The sequence below is a fragment of the Polyergus mexicanus genome, unplaced genomic scaffold, assembly GCF_030449975.1.
Source record: "Polyergus mexicanus isolate NDT 795.1 unplaced genomic scaffold, iyPolMexi1.0 SCAF_12, whole genome shotgun sequence".
In the NCBI taxonomy this organism is placed as follows: Eukaryota; Metazoa; Arthropoda; class Insecta; order Hymenoptera; family Formicidae; genus Polyergus; species Polyergus mexicanus.
Window position 1 is genome coordinate 6,355,764 of NW_027223332.1, and position 18,552 is coordinate 6,374,315.

The 18,552-nt window shown below is 35.0% G+C and overlaps 1 protein-coding gene across 1 annotated transcript in view; it reads right to left on the reverse strand.

The window, feature by feature from the left end:
* The window catches only part of LOC138938185 (beta-1,4-glucuronyltransferase 1), a 117,310-nt gene that overhangs the window by 63,408 nt on the left and 35,350 nt on the right, over positions 1–18,552 (reverse strand). The gene's annotated exons all lie outside the window — the stretch shown is intronic.

Here is an 18,552-nt window from a genome sequence, read left to right on the forward strand (position 1 = left end):
TCACGCGATTGATGTAATATAATAATTACAACGATACGGTTTTGATCGTATATTTTAAAAGAATAATAAAGTATAATGATAAAGCGTATGTCATACTTTATAGACGTCCTTACAGAAATGTTCTAACGATCCTTTCAGACAAATCCATTTCAGTCTTTGTTTTGTGTCAGAATTCAACTCGTGTACGCTAGTTAATAGTTTATATAGACAATTGTGTGACAAAATACTAATTCAAATATTGATCTAGAGAACGGTTTAGTATAATAGATAAAGACAAGTTGATCAATGTTATTGACGAACACGCGTATCAGTAAGCGTATTTCAACAACAATTGATGAATCCAAGTTCGTTAAACTAACTTTCAAATTGCGCCGTGATGAAAGTCACAGTTTAAGACAATAACAGCGAAAAGAGATATAGTTGAAATAGCGTAATTGCTACTAATTTGGCTTCGATCTATCTAGTTCCGCGTCTACTATGCTTCAATAATATGTATATGCGCGTATGTAGATTTTGTTAACAAGAATTTTTATAAAGACGGGAAAAACAGTCGCTTATTGCAGACAATTGTACGAAATATATGTTTTACTATCGATTAGTAACGGACAAGGTTATCCGTAAATAAATCCAAAAATAATAAATTATTTGTAGGTAGGAACGTTCATGCCGCATGCGCAAATTACAATGCATTTGTTCGCGGCTATTGATAAGTTATAATTCGAAATAAACTTACATTCCTTTCCAGAGAAATTGAAATAATAATCTGTATTTAGCACGTTCACTTTCTCATCTTGCGACGAATTTCCGATCAATACAATGTGTAATATTCGATAATATATAAAATTAAAATATTCGTTAAATTTATATATCCCTGCGATATGAGAATCGGCACGCGCGTTTGCGACAGCGTTATCATTGGCGAGGATTGGATCATTACCGAGGGCGATAGAGGGGTACATAGATTTTTAACGACACGATCAATTTTGTTAAACCGTTCAGTAGATTCGTGACGGATATTTCACGTGACGTTTCATCTCTCGTTTCATTTCTTTCGCGCGATTCTTCTCGATTAAAAGCAACAAGCACGTGTTATCCGACAGAGATCAAACTCGTAAACAAATTATTTTTCATGAGATTTAAAATCATTGGACTCGCGATTATTTTGCATTCAAACTATCATAAAAATGAGTTGTTTCCAACATGTAGAACGCTTCGTAGCTTAGAAAAGATCGTATGTAATTGTATAAGCAACGTAAATATTTCTCCTCCTGTATGAAACGCACCTCCTGTGGTGATACACACAGTTTATGTTTCGCATGCGACGGTTTCGTATCAAAGTATTATCATCGAATCGTCGTTATACGATATCCACCGTACAATCATTGGAGACCGACGTATTACCAATCCGAGAGATACTGCTGAATCACCGATTCCAATATCTCTGTAAATTCACGCGAATGTCCGTTTGATATTTTTTCACTCCATTGCACTTTGACTTCAATTTTTTCAAATCTCTCTCTTTCGAATCTTGGTTCTTGTATATTAAAAAAAAAAAAAAAGATTTATATCCTTTTTATATAATATTATATTTTCCTAGATTGCAAAAAATAGAGAGAAATTATTTCATACATATAAAAACCGTTCTTGTCTTTTTGGAACACATCGATCTTTGATACCGTTGAAAATCAAAGTCCGAGTACCTCTCGAATGACTAACAGCACCCTGAAAAAGTAATCGAGAAGCAGCCGTTCAATATCGTAGCATTACATGCGCATTTGCGGAGTGACAAAATTCCGCGGTGACGCGATACCGTATTAAAGTAATGGCACAGGGCGTTATTACGTTATAATAGTACAGCGAGTATTGCGAGTGGCAATGCGACGCGAAATACCGTGAGCGAACAGCGATCTACGAAAGTTTATTCCCATTATTATTCCCGTATCGATACTCGCGTACTCAAGATAACAATTACGTTCACCGAAATAATGTAAAACCGTTTACAAAAGAATACGCAGAGCAAATAAACTAATAAAAATAAAATTTGCTAATTTAAAAATAAAAATTGTAAAATAATGAAGAACATGCTTGAATTAACGCTTGCTTTTTTTAAAAAATAGAAAATATTTTCTATTATATTGAACAATTTCTTTTTCCTTTGTATAAGTCATTTAACACGCTTCAAGTTTTATTGTTAAATTTAATTACATCTCAAATACGAATTATTAATTTCTAGATAGGTAATTTAGTTATGAAAGGAAAATACTTGTTTACTATATACTAAACCAGCAAACCTCTTTCGATTATCTGCTGGATTTATTGTTCTGTCAGGAAATAGAGGTGAACTGTTTCGTCTGTCGTCATCGTTCATATTACAATCCAATCTTGTCCGCGTTCGCACAACACAAACGTAACTTTACATTACTTTTGTAGACGCGGATATCAATTTTGCGGATTTTAGAGACCATTTCAGATTTAACTGCGATATCTAAAATTAACGTTTAAATATACATTCCAATTTTGCACCCGCGACTTCAACATACGCGTACTGGCCAATTGAGCTATGTGCATGCGCGATCGCGCGTGAAATAAAGATTTCAACGAGAATAAAATGAATAAATTATTCGCTTTTATAAGATAATGACTTATCAAGCTACAATACGCCATTGGATAATTATTACGAATTGAGAAATATATTATTATACAAATTCTTTCTGCGAATTCCATAAATGCCTTGATAATTATAGAACAAAAGAGATCCGATAATATAAGAATAAAAATAAAAGAGAATCCCGATTTCTCTGAAATAATTCTTACTTCTCGAGAGGAAGCAGAGCGTTCACGTGCGACGAAACTAGTTGTCTACTTTACTCGATAGCCGCCAATAGACAACAAGCTGTGACAATAATAAAATCAAAGAAAGAAATTCTCTTTACTACAAGAGGATAGGCGTAGTCGGAAAGTTTCTCGGTTTGCCGATGAAGCTGAGAATGTCTTCTTACACGCGTCAATTCGGTGCCTGCGAACCGGGAAACTCCGATAACCAGCCGCACCGGGCACATCTCGGTTCTACAAAAGCGTATCGACTTTTTATTCGATGCTATTTCGCGGCTTGTGCAGAAGATCTCATCGTTTTAACGACGGAGCGCAAATGCTAAATGAGGGAACTTATTGTTAGTTTTGCCCGGAAACCGCTAAAACAAAGATACTCGCGACTATCGTTGTTAGCAACTTGTTATCTCACGCCGTAAAGAGAGAAAATTAAGAGAGAAAGAAAAAAAGAAAAGGACACATCGAATCAAAATTTTCTTTACAAAGACTCATCAAATTTTATTAATTTTTAGAATATTAGTAATTGGCAAAATATGAAAAATTATTTATTAGAAGAAATATATATAAATAATTATCTACTTGAAAAAAAAAAACTATAAAATTAATTTAATAATTAATCAATTTTGCATGATAAATATTTACACATTTATTTACATATTTACGTATAAATTTAAATATTTATATATTTATTTACATATTTATTTTTGACGAAAACACGTGGATATCGAGTAAAGGCTTTTACGATCTTTACATTATTCTCTACTTGGTAAATTACAGCGACACACGGCATCGCTCTAGGAATGCGATGCAATGCGAGACACGCTTATTGCGACAATTTCGCGAGATTCTCGACGATATTAGCGTCGCTACGACAAATATGATTATCCCGACGGCTGTGAAACATATACCGGACGCGAAAGGCTGTAGCCGCGTCCGTCATCCTTTTCAGTACGTTAGGAACTTAATAATATAAAAAGTGCAGATACCCACACATAGAAAATGCACAAATAGGGTTCCGAGAGGGAGAAAGGGGGAAGGGAGAATGGTACACCACCGTACTGGCTAACGTCGTTTGCCGTTTCCCGGGGAAATAAAAGCGCGACTCACCCCTCTGTCGGGGTTAGCTGACTGGCTGGCTGGCGTTGCACCCGAGATTGCATCAGTATTTTCCCGGAGCGTAGTCCGAGGGACCGAGAACTCTGTAATTATTGTTTGTCTACCGAATGTGCACGGAATGGATTCGGAGCATTGCGTTCGCCGCATTGTATCCTCCTTACCGCGGGATATAAACCGGGTTTGCGCTCGGTAAGAGAGCTCATTGTGTAGCGGCTTTGATTTTCTTTTCTTTCCGAGTAGCCTTATTTGTCGCGAGACAACATCCGACGACACCGAATACAATGAATAATCGCAAAGAAACGCGAGAAAAGACTCGCTCTTTCAAAGGCAGTGTCTTTCAAAGTCTTTGTCAGAATTAATTTCTTAAAATCCTTGCAACATTGAAAGCTTTCGAAAGGATTCTCATTCTAATGTTTGGGAATGTTGATATTTAAACATTCAAAAATATTTTTCGCACGTGCTGGATAAATTCAAGAGAATCTTAAATGTACAAGCTGCCACTTGCAATGTCTCTGTTGCGAGTAATGGATCACTGTCACGAATAGCCTTAGTAGCAATTCTGCAGAGGTGACACATTTGTTAGAACTCTTTGCTAGGGTATAAAGACGGAGAACGGAGACGTAGCGAGAATTACCAAGCACAATGGCGACTGTCTACACGACTTCTCTTTCGCATGAACGTTTTTCTTACTTTAACTAGTTTACACACTGGCATTTCACAGGACGCCTTCCATCGCGCGGTAACGAAAATTTAAAAGCATTATCAAGCAGCCTCGCGTCGACCTCGTCATCCCCCGAAACCCGACGGAGACTCTCTTAAAAGAAAGAAAACGCGATGTAACAAAGTCCTAATTTGCAACTCTATACCGTCAGGATATTCGTCAGGTTCGCGCACGGGTAGAGAATTTAACGAGTGACGAATGTTCGCATCTGTCAAGATTATGATCGTTATCCTGAAATTTTCTCTGTATTCCAGCGTGGAGTCACCCATTTTTAAAGCTCTTCTATTGAGTAGCTTCTCTCCTGACAATAAACTCGACCCCGTAGGATCGCTCGCGGGCCTTTCGCTCTGATCGCTTCAAAATGTCACGGACGAATGCATTATACGGTTTATTAAAAAATACAAGACATAAAAAAATTCGTATTTACAACCGTATAACTCACTAAATACATCTTGCTTTATCAAAAATTCCACATATTTAACTGATAAAATGTCTCTTAGATACGTGTATTTTTTATTATTATTTCGCAAAAAATTATGCGTCGCATAATTACAATGCTATTAATCCTGTCGCTGGGAATTTGCAACTAGTGTCCTAAAAATTTTATATATAATCTGATCTTATATTACTTAAGCACAATATCTGTGTAAAATACGGTAAGGTTTTAAACTATTGATACCTATGTATCGTAACATGTTGAAAATCGGTATGTTCGAACGAGCCTTTATGCGAAATAAAAATATCTCCCGTGCCGCGCAGAAAGAACGGAAACGCTTCGCTTCCAATGTCAATATTAATACGAGAGAGGATTCGATGCAATATGTATTCCGATACATAAATCATAAGCATGGTATTAAAACTGCGAAAGGCATATGCCATGCGCGAGCATTTTCTCGTGCGCTCTATATATTCGACGAAGGAAGAGTCGCATTCTGACGCTTTATGAAAATCATGGAACGGTATTTTTTATCCGTTGACCTTGTGCTTAAACGCGACCGACATCGATTTATGATACGAATACTGTTGGCTAGCTGACACGTATACCTTAAAAGTTTCGTTTCTCATTTTTGTACGATAGCGTTGCACGATATTGCGATGCGTATATCGATCCCGGAAACGTACGTACGTAAAAGATCAAGCATTGTACAAAAATACATCCACCATCACTCGCGACGTTTTAAACATCGATCGATCATTGCTCGAATCATGCTGTTTGTCCGGCCAAATACAATACATCGCATTTGTCGACTCGCAACAGGCCCGATCGAAGTTAGAGGTGAACGATCGTTTAGAATATCAAAAGAACGCACGAGCAACACGTAGTTCTAACTACAAAAATCTACCAGTCTTATTCCTGACATATACGAAAAAAGGGGCATAATATCATTTGTATAAAATTAAAGTAAAAAATTATCACTCTTCGGATAAAAGCTATAAGTGAAGAATTCTATACAAATATTCTATAAATGATATACAGCTTTGATTCAATGTTCTTTATTAGAAATGTATTCGAATAGAACTTTTAGTCTCAGAGCTATTTCTTGTCCAAAGCTGTTTTTTTTTTCTTCTCTCCAGAATGTCATATAATTAGAACGAATTTTTATTTGAAAAATTATTTAAAAAATTCGAACGTTTTCGTCGAAATTAAAAAAATTTTGCATGTACCGTCAGCTAGCGAAAACAAGAGACGATTGAATCGCGTTTGTCGAAAAAATTCATAATTCTGCATTCGCCTGCAAATTGATTGCGCGGGATCGGCGCGTGCATTCGCGCAAGTCCCGATGCCAAGCGAAGCCATCTCCATCTCAGCGACGTGCAAATAATCCAAACGGGCCTTTGCGTGTCTCTCGCCATTCCACGCCGCTTCCCGGATTCCGATTCTGTTCTCCTCGACCCTCGAGCAAAATCTCGTTTTTCGTCGTTTCGTAACTCCTGTCGCGCGTGACGAAGCCATGGGCTGATATTCCATTTCGTCCTGTCGCTCTTTTCCTGACGCTGCCTCGGAAATATGACGCCCGCGACTCGTCCGTGCGAATATAAAGTATCGACCGTCGTGCAAAGTCGAGCCTTGATAAAAGAGTTCCATTAACACGGGTATACGGGACGTGCTTCTTGCAAACAACGATCAACAGCAGTAGACCGCATCGTCGTCGTTTTTTTGAAGGATCGTTTAAACAAAACAGAGAAATCGCAATGACGACGAGCTTGTGAGATCGACACACGTGCAACACATTTCAAAGTTCACCGCAGTGATAAATATCTGCCGCAGTGCGCAATCCGTTGTGCAAGCGGATTGTTACAGTGAGCAACATTTATGTACGACTTTGAAACAATATTTACGTAAGAGATTCGTATGCATAAAAGAGTCTCTTGCTATAACTGTAAAAGGATGAAGGGATAAATCGATATTTTTAAAATATGCCTCGCGAAAAGATACGTGCAAGATAAATATTTTATAAAAGTCTTTTTTTCTCCACGTGTACAAAAGAGTTAATGGCATATGAAATAGCGAAGGATCTTTGCGTATTCAAAAAGTCGAGAATCATCGATGACAAATTTCCCACACGCTTATCAAATGTATACTGCGTCAAGAAGGGTTAAGAAGAATTCAATATCCATCCGGGCTATAAAACATTCATGGCAAAGCCGCCGCGGCAAATACGCATGAGAAGAATGCGAAAGATATTTTATTGGCCACTTTATGGAACATCGAAAAAGAAAGGATCGACGATTATGTCACCTGTACGCGAAGGAGTTTACATCTAAGAAAAATAGTAAGTTTACAGCGTGCCCGTACCAACGGGCGAAAAGTTTCCGGGGAAACAATGACGGGATAAAACGCCGTAACGTATGTACCCGTGTTACATAGGGACCTCCCGCCGACCATCCCTTCCCAACCTCTCCGACGAACATTTTCCGCCAGCTTTATTATACGCGCTGTACAATCCCCGACATGATAAAAAAGAGAAAGAAAGAGAAAGACAGAGAAAATGCGAGGAAAATTTGATAAGAACACGCATGAATAAAACGACAAAACGCTGTTTATCTCCAGCAAGAGCAAAAATTTGCCTGCATCATTAAGTTAAACGTTTACGTAGTGCGCTAAGTGAAAAAAAAAAATGTAAGGAAGAACCTCTAAAAATTTTATTAAGAGATTAATTTTGAGTATTCGATATCGATAAAGAAATTTAGAAACCTCAATCTTTGGATTCAATCGCGGCACATTCTTTTATTTTTTGTCTGATATAAAAGGAACAGAAATACATTCTTGTTCTAGAAATACATTTCTTCGAACGACAAACGTTTATTAACGTTTCTGATGGCTTTCTACTCCAATGCAAACGCCCGAGCCAACGTATTCAAACATTAATTAAACGTGCGTCTCACATGTATGCGCAAATGAAATTTTTTTTCATACTCCCCATATGGGAGAACAAAAGAAAACGAGACGAATGCGTTGTGCTCGATGTCTCGCAAATTTCACAAATGATCGAGGAATATACATCATAGATTTATGTATGTATGTATGTACGTGCGTATTCCGCGCAGGATATTTGTGAAGGAAAAAAAGGAGTTACGAGCAAACGTTTAATTGCATTCGGCATATGCACCAAATAACGACTTCGCATTTCTCTGCCTGCAAAATTTTCTACCATCTTGTTCGTGTACAATTCCCGAGACGCGAGTGGTTTGCTGCAAGTATGCAGGAGCGCGGGAAATTCGATGAGAATATACATAAATAAAGCAGATGGAATTTCTTTCAAGAGTGTGCCGAGCGCTACACACATATACACATATTGAGGATATTTTATCAATATTTTATCTTAAATCAAATAAAATTTGATCAACATGCTTGTTATTATATATGTATACCTATATATATATATATACGTATGTGTGTGTATTTTTTTATATTATTCTTTTTATAGGAAAAATATACACTAGAAAATCATGGCCTTTTTTTTTTAATTAAAAGTATCCTGAATATCGATAATCTATTGTTGAACTGAAAATACACACATCTGTAAATGTAACCTACTTACTATCATACGTTATAAAGTAAAAGCTTATACTTTATCTTTTTTTAGATCGCGAATTCTAGAAAATAAAATTTTATCAGTTGTGAAATCCTTCTGTTGAACGAGCAACAATATCTCCCAATTCCTACTAAATAAAACATCCGATGGAATTTGATCGACGGTTAGAGGTACGTGTTGTGAGAACGTAAACATGTTGCAAGAATCGATTTGATTTAAGTAAACTAAGTCGATTGCGATAACGAGTGTCAAATATACGAACAAACGTTCGAGGATATCGTGTCATGATATCTGCTGAGCATCGAGCAGTTTACTCAGGACGACAATCGTAATGTGTGGCAGAAAAAGGGTCGCGCGTATACCTTGTCGCAAGGGATATAATACTTGTCGTTATATTACGTTCGTGGTGTTATTTCGCAATGATTTACGTTCCGACAGCGATAACGCACGAACAAGTATCTAAACGCGTAATGTCTGCGTGTATAGGGGTGCGAAATTATTACGATAGATATCTTTACTAACAACGCAGTTGTGCATTCCACACTTTGATGAATACAGCGAAACGCGCGCTTTCGAAGCGATATAGATGCCTGGAATATAACACCTTCGTTAGTAATGCCATAAAAAGAATCCAAACGGAGCTAACGAATAGCGATATCAGAATTCCTGGTGAAACGCGACACAAATGTATTTCTCTCCATTGTGTTCTCGGTCCAATGACCAAACCGCGCGACCTCTTAATCTCGTTTGCCCTTTAAATCGATTAATTTGACGCTTTGGGAAATTTCATGCCATTAAACGTCGTTTTTCATCCGTCTCATTTTCCATCTGACAGCTACAAAGTTAAATCGTCTGATAATGCAATTACATATTGAACTTATAGCTCAGCTTTGCCCTTATGACAAATGACATAAGCCAAGGACTTCCAAACGTGACTTCATTAAATCAGGCATTCGAATATTAATTCATCTGTTACAGACAGAAATAAAGCTAAATGCATCTACATTTGGAGATGCACCATTTTGAGAAGGCGCATATCTTGAAGAAGAAAAGAGGGACAGAGATAGAGAATTATCAGCCGAACAATCATTCTTCCCGGTCAACTTGACCTAAACAGAATTTTTTAATTATCACGTACTGCTATGGCAAAAAAGTGTAAAGTAAAAAAGAAGAGAGAAAAAAAATAGGGCGACCGAACGGCGTCGTTGTTACGCTCACGGCATTTTTCTCGGAGCACCGGCGAATAAAACCCAAAAATATTTCTGAGGACGCGTGACGGTGTATGGTGTCAAAGGATCTCGATTTCCATCGGTTGTAGTCAAAAGGTCCGATTTATACTATGACGACAACGGGCGGCAAAAGGATGTTGTAGGATCGAGCTGGATGAAGAACGGGGAAGAGAAATATACGGAGGGTGAGCGCGACTAACGTAGGTAACTACAGAATTCCTGGTGCCTCGGCCTTCTCTCGTGCCGCGCAACGGAATTCCGGCCCTTTCCCGCAAGCGAGAGCCTTACACTACCCTACCATGAGAACGGTAAACTTTTAATACGGAATTCCTCACGCGGCGACGTTGGAACTGAGCCGATGACCCCGTGAGTGAGATTCTTGCGCGACTCAAATGGACAAGGCGATTAACTCTCTCATGCTTCGAACGCATACGGAAATTACCGTGGGAATAAACACGTCCTTAAATTGGCTCGTACTACTGGCGGTTTAATTGTTTCAATGCATACGCTCGCCTTTGATGTATCAAAGCATGCCGCGCACACAAAAATGTATGTACGTATACTTATATACTTTTTCGAAAGCATTAATGTTGGCGAGACGCTTTCTTGCACTTTGACATATAGAGTTTGAAAAATTATATATATATATAATATACTCCTTCCATGAGGCACTAAAAAAATTTTGTCAATTGTACAATTTCTTATTATTTCTATTATCTGAAAATATATGAATACGTTTTACGTATTTCGAGATTTATCGGTCTTGTCACTCAAAGAAACGTGACAATGATTTGATATAAAATTTTACTATGAAGATTAAGATTTCCTGGTTGAGAATCTCGCTGCAGAACGCATCTGGCGCACGAAGGAAAATTGATTTTGCGATCAGCATCGTACGGCCGGTGCTCGACAGTAGTAAACAATTACTATGGCTACGAAAAACACTCGGGGGAAATACGGTGCGCTCGTGTCGTCGTGACGAACGGCCGTACATAAAAAAATAAAACGAGCGAAAAGTAGAAGGGCTACGGAAATGTGTAATACGCGGTATACCGACGAAATATATATTCGCAAACTCCTGTGCAAGTTTCCATAAAAACTATACTAATTACATATTTTATCATTTCCGTCGTATCTGTAAAGATTGTTGGATATAACTGCGTATAGCAATATTTTTTATTGATATTTATTTTATTTCTTTTTATTATTCCTCTTATGTGACTTTTCCATTTCGCGCTCTTGTATTAATTATACATTTATAAAAGTATTGCACGAGAGGAAAAGCTTTGCATTTAGGATGGTCAACCCATTTAATAAATAATGTCCACACAAAATAGCGATAAAAATTTTTAAGTGAACGATCGATTTTTTGATACAAATTGCGAGCGGCATTTTAAACGCGATCACGGATACCGGATAAAAATCAACAGCTCGGAGAGATATGAAGAACCGCCGGCACCGAATGGGCAAGGCGAATCGTATACCCACATGGTATAAACGCAAAGGGGCACAGGCCGTACATTATCAATACTATGCCGGTATTCCGGCTAGAGTTACAGCACAGAACTTACACATATATATATATATATATATATATATATATATATGTATATGTATAACCCAGTCTATTTCCGAATACAAGGCCTCTGGGAGATGACCGCTCGGTTGGCCTTCAACCTCGTGAAACCGGATGACCGGCCGCGAACCCGTTCTCGCATCCGCTTTCGAGCAGTCTCCTACCGATAAGTTCTCCGCTATTACCAAATTCGTTCTCTGTCATTTTCTATTAACTACCGAATGAATTTAAACGAAGTGCGCTACTCGGTACAATGCACTTCTAATAACGTGCGCAGAGAGATAACGAGTAAATCTACGTCAAAGGTGTTCAAATTTAACACGTGCAAATTGATTGAAACGGCTTAGTTTCGTCAGAATTGATTAATTTACAATGTAATTGATTTTTTTACTCTCTTAAAATAGAATTAGAAAAATATATAGAACCGATCGAATATACTGATTATATATATAATTTTAATACACAGAGATTAAAATTCTTTGACAGACAAATTAAATTATATTAATTTCTTTTTTTTTTTTAATTCTCTGATGTTTTAAAAAGATTCTATTTTATCTTATTCAATTGTATTATTAATTCTTGTGATTTATAATTAGGAAACATATATTTATTTTATTTTAACAATAATTAAATATTTATTAGAAAACGATTATTCTTTATAAATGTAATTACATCGAGGACACCAACATGTATCGAGTTCAATAAAAGCAATATAGAATTTCTAGATAAACAAAAAACCAAATCAGAGTAAAACGATTTGGCGACAACAATGTAGCCAGCCGTTGAGGGACAGCGTCCATATCAAACAATCCTGATATTGACAGAGCCTTTTCCTGGTTCTTGTACTTTGACGAGCCGGGAACAGGCTGTGCCAAAGGAACGTCAGTCACTGACACGCTACCGTATAACAGGATTATCATTGTACCATGCGCACGAGAGCAAGCCGATGCATCGCACCACAACCCCTGTCGCCTCGAGGTGAAGACGGCGACGAAAACAAAGGAGGTTTCGACGCTAAACTTGGAGGAAAGCACGATTCTATAACCGAGACACATCTTAATGCGAAAGGAATAGAGAGAGCATTTGCTTGCCGACCTTATTAAAGTTTCAAATGTTTTTGAAGTAAAAATTAAAAATTAAGCTAATATATATTAAGCAAGCTTGCGAAAATGATTATATATCGTATCAAATGATAAGAAATAAATCTGAGATAAACAGGAAGACTAAAATATGCAGAACGTGAAGTTTGATGTTTTTTTGAAGTTTTAAAAATTGTACGCATTACTAATTGTCAGCATTATATTCCATAAACGAAAATTATTATTATATTCCAGAGAATATCTCAAAATAAGAACAAAAATAGTTTAGTTACAGTCAAAGACCAAAAGAGCTCTATCTATTCCAAACTAGTACATATTTAAATATATATTTTAATAGTATTATTTTAAAACAAAATGAAAGTTTAAAAGACTCACTGATCGAGGCACAGCAACGAAGTTAACTATTGTTGAGCTGTAATATACAAATATAAGATTCAAATTATAGCAACGGTAAAAATAATTAATATTTAAAAAGAAATTATATATATATATACATATATATATACAGATTATTGATTCGTTTATTCTCGATTTGCGAAATTCGGGAGTATCGTGCAAAGTGTTGCGCGAACGTTTTTATCGAGCCGTGAATGGTTTGCCCGCGTCTTAATTAATTCGATAGTATTGTGCAAAGTATCGTGTGTCCACGTTCGCGCAACACTTTGCACGACACTCCCGAATTTCGCAAATCCAGAATAAACGAATCAATAATCTGTTTCGCGCAAAGAACGTACTTCGAGTCAACGAGAGGGTAACATTAACTTCGAACAAGAGTTAAATCTAAAGTGGAAAGAAACCGAGATGATCAATGAGATTGACGAGTGATGTGCGACCCGACTCTTATCACAGCATATTCTCTTTAAACTGTCAAAATACGCAATTTCGGTGGTTACTCACACGAAGTAACAGCAAAAAAGTCAATTGGCATCACGGAAAAAGTTTTGCTCCAAAATGCTATAGCATTTGATTGTTCGACGAGATATAATTTGAATTAAGAACGTACTGTAAAATGATCGAAATGCAAAATCGAATAATTAATATAATGATAATCTCCGTGATACAACCGTTTAATGAATAATTGATCAATAATTTAAAATATTTATATAATTTAATATTTCGCATATACATATATTTTTATAATACGTAAAATATTTCGGCAGCGAATTAGGAATATTTAATATCGTACTTGGCCTTGGCGGCGTAAACATTGACGCGCGTAAACATTGTTTACGTATCACGGCCTTGTTATCATTTATACGAAAACATTTGAATAGAACTGTAGTGGGGCGAAACGCTCAAATTCTTTTCTTACATGTTGTTATTCGCACGGCGATACTCGAGCAGTAAAGTAGCAGTGCGAGATCATAAAATACAATAGAAACTTCATAAAATTCCTTTTCTAAACGCGATCGCGACAAGTATAGGGAAATAATTTGATGAGATTAATAATTAATTATCTTTTACATACTTTAAATAATACATAATTATATTGCAACGATAAATTTTTGGAGGCGTGTATTTCGCGTGATGTATATACACATAATCAAGAATCAAAATGACAGGAATCAAAATTGTGAATTATTGTTTTGTCGCGATCTTTCTTTCCTTTTATAAGTAATAATTTCTTTTTTTTAAATACTTCAAGTTCAATTATATTTCCGAATTATATGTCTAATGCTTTATCGTTCGACTTTTCGACGATTTCAATTCGAGTTGTAAACGCACAATAAAATAATCGAATCGCATATCCGAGTAATTAACGATAAGCTGCGTAATATTATTAATCGTTTATTAAGTAAATAATTTAAATTATTTCTATAATTTAATATTCCGCTATATACGTTGTAGTACGCAAAATATTTTCGGCTGAAAATTATCAATAATATAATAATCGGCATTGGCAGTGTAAACATTAGCGCGCTATTGTTAACGTGTTATGTGTATGGTCTTATTATCAATATTCATACAGCGATGTACGAACAATAAAGTAGTGGTGCGAGACGCTCCGTCAAATTCTTTTTCTAAACGCGATAGAGTGAAAAATATTAAAATAAAAAAAAATTATTCCATTAATCGATTTCGTCTTTTCTCGCTTTCGCTTAATCCTTGCTCGAAGTAATCGGTGAATTCCAAACTTGTCGACTTGAAATGTGATTCTCGTGTGAAACGGGATTCGATTGTGCCGAAATTCGAAAGTGCGGGAATGTCGTTCAAAGTATCGCGCGTATAAGTGCGGAAGTAATCTTTTAATAAAAGTGCGGGAGTGCCGTTTAAAGTATCGCGCGTGTGAATCAACCTGTGAAAAGGAGGAGGCCTAGGAGAGGCATCGAGCACCGATGTAACAACCGTATCATAGGTAATTTTTTATTTGTATATTATTTATTTATTAATTGTGTACATATCATTTAATTTAAATTAATCGCGTAATTTGGCTTTTCATTCTTACGATTTAAACAAGAGAGAATTAGAAAAAAAAAACTTTTATATAAAAATTATAATTATATAAATGTAAACTATGAGTTTTATTGTAAACTATAAGTTTCCACTTTTAGATTATAGCTTTTATATAAAATTATTAAAGTTATAGTTTTTTTTTTTTTTCAAAACTTATAAAATTATTTTATTAATCTGCTTGTTATTATATGCATCGAACATAAAATTCAATGCGTAAAATAAAATTTTTGAAATATCAATTATTTTGTGCGTTTATTACAATTTGTATCTTCTATTTGTATGTTACAGATCAACACAGCGACCCACCGACATTCTGAGAGGAAGAGGAGGCCTAGGAGAGGCATCCTGCACCGGCGGAGCAACCTTAAAGTATTTATTATTTATATATCAGTTGTTAAAAATCGCGTACGCGCATTTTTATTTTTGAATGAATTAAACAAGAGAAAATTAAAAAGAAAGATTTTCACATAAATCCTATAAAAGTTTCTATTTGAAAAAAAAAAGTCTTTTTATAATTTATAAATCTGTTCCATATTTATATAGAGCTTCTTACTATTGTAGGCATCGGATATAAAATATTACGCACGAAATATTAATTATATTTTGGACGCTTCTATAATTTGGACTTTATATTTATATGTTACAGACAACCTCCTCAAGACTAACAACTCCGCTGTTGCGCATCAGTGCCGGTGAGTGATGAACTTTATTTTATGAGATAACGGATTCGTAGATATTTTAGATGCAAATGTAGATTGTAGATTGTAAATAAATCCGTTGCCTCAAAATGGATGGGCTAGAATAAATCAAATAACTTTCAATAGATTTTTTAAATATATATTAAAACATATTAAAGATATAATTCAAAAAGTATAAATAAAAATAAAAATTCAAAAAGAATATAAAATATTTTTTTTAATTGATAAATTTTATTTTATTTGTTTAATGAAAAAGGCGCTAGGAGTAATTTTATTAATTGTATAAAATAGTCATAACACTTATTCTTATATTGCGCCGATTTTATCTTAATTTTTCATAGCCCATCCATTTATATCATCGTATTAGTGAAAGCTTTGTTCTAGTTGATGTAAAGCCAAATTATCCATCTATTAAATTATGTAAGACACATAAATGTTTTATTAATTTTATTTCAATATAAATTATATATTATTATAAATAATATTATAAATTATTATTAGGTTATATATTATTATTTCAATAAATTAATTTTGATTGATAACTTGGCATTAGATTAATTAAAGTAAAGTTATAAAACGATGCATGTGACAAAATTACGCTCATGTACCGGCGATAATAATTAACCGGCAACGGAAGGAATTTTTCTCCTTCATTGACTTCCGATAGAGATCGAAGTTACATCTCTGATTAGATGTAGCCAGAATGAATATGGTCAGAAATAACGAAAGGTAGGTCCAACTGACCCAACGGAAGCAACATACGGTGGATTCTACCAGAACACGCGAGTAGAACATGGGAATAGGGCACGAACTATCTAAACTTAAAATAGTCATTAGATTCCTTAAAATTTTTAAGGAATTAAAAGAATATTAAAACTATTAAAATATTTGGGAGATAAACAAAGGAATAAAATATAAATAATATAAAATTTAAACTTATTTTCAGGCAAATTTTAAAAATTAAATTAAAATAATAATTTTTTAGAGATAATAAAATAAAATTTATTTTTAGATAAAAAGAGTAAAATTACTTAATTATAAAAAAATTGTATAGAAAAATTAAAATTGAAAATTATTAATTTTTCTACAATTTAAATTAAAAATTAAATTGCAGAAAAATTAGAAATAATTATTAAAAATTTCAAAAATAACATACATATATATTCTACACTTTTTTTGCTTTCGATATTGGAAATTCGCGAGTAAATTGTTTCGAATTTCATGATTTTGATTGATATCTACGGATTTCGTATCGGAATTAAATACTCGTTAAATAAATTAATAAACTACATCGTAAAAACACCGCGTTCTTTCCACGTTCTTGGACGCGATCGTTCTTTTAAGGGGCCATATCGTTGTCCCTCTCGTCAGGTAAACATTAGTAATGTTGCGTGGTTTCAATAACGCTTCTCGAAATCTCAAGAAAAAGATTCAAATGCAAGATTATCTTCATGTCGTCACGAAATTCACGAGCGCCTTTCACGCGTGATCGTTCGTTTTGCAGAACAGACTCTTTCGCTTTCGCAGAAATCGGGGTAATTACGTCGTGCCGAAATATGAAAACCGCGAAATAGCCTGTTCCGCTTTAGTAGTGGGAATATAAGAAAGAACGAACAAGAAGCAAGGAGACGGCCCGGAAAACGATGAAAAGCATTGGGGTGGGTTGGTAGAGCTGGGCGAAAAGACGCAAGAAAGAGAACGGCAAGGGTGCGTATGAGGGTTATGAAAAAGAAAAAAAATCATCGCGCGATTTATGCCATGTACAGATGTGAGCGCGAATGCAGAGGGGAACGTGTCGAGAATTTCTTTTCTATGAAAAAGGCGAAACGTAGAATATGACCACGAGCCTTTTGATAGCACAAATATAAAGTAGAATTTCTTTGTAATCGTCGAAACGCTACGAACGTGCTGAGAAGTCTGCTAGAAAATAAAATAATTTTTATTTTATTCACATAATTGTAAAAAGAATATAAATTTCACATAACGATTTTATATATATGTATGTATTGTATATATATACAAAACAGATCCTAATTACACTTATATTTTGTATTTATTTTCGATTAATTTTGTAGGATAATTTTTTTCAATTTAAACGGATATACGTTTCTTTTTCTTGTTAATAGAGGTATACGAACATTTCCCTTCAATGCAAAATTTTCAGTATGACTTCTAATAAACGCATCGCGACATTAATGTGCATTGTCGAGTCTCATTAAAAGGATAATCCTTCCGGCGTCAGCCGCACTTGGCGCAATTCGTACAAACGTGTTTACTCACATCGCATAATTTACATTTTAATTACTCACAGCTTGGAGAAATATCGCGAGTTTCGTTATATAACGCGCAGTCCAAAATTAATTTTCATTCAGAGCATAGAAATCAAATAAGCTTATACTCTTCTTGACAAAAGAATTGGCTGAGTAATACTATTCACAATTTAGATGATTTACATACGTCCCAATAAAAGTATAATAAAAATACATTTTTTTAGAAATTTCTCTAGATCTTGTCTTAAATCTTTTCTTTATTAAATATCATATAATTTGGAAAAAAATGACTGATCTCGTTACCAGATTGTAACATATTACAAAGATTTCAAAAGATATGACATAAAAATAAAAATCTTTCCATGCTTAATTTGTTCCGAGTATCTATGAGTCGACGAGAAAAAAATTATCGATACTAAAAGATTAATAATATCCAATATTATTACATCATTTATACCTAATATCATCTTGAAAAAATGACTAAAAGAGAAAAGAGTGATGCCTATCTCATTACTCGGAACA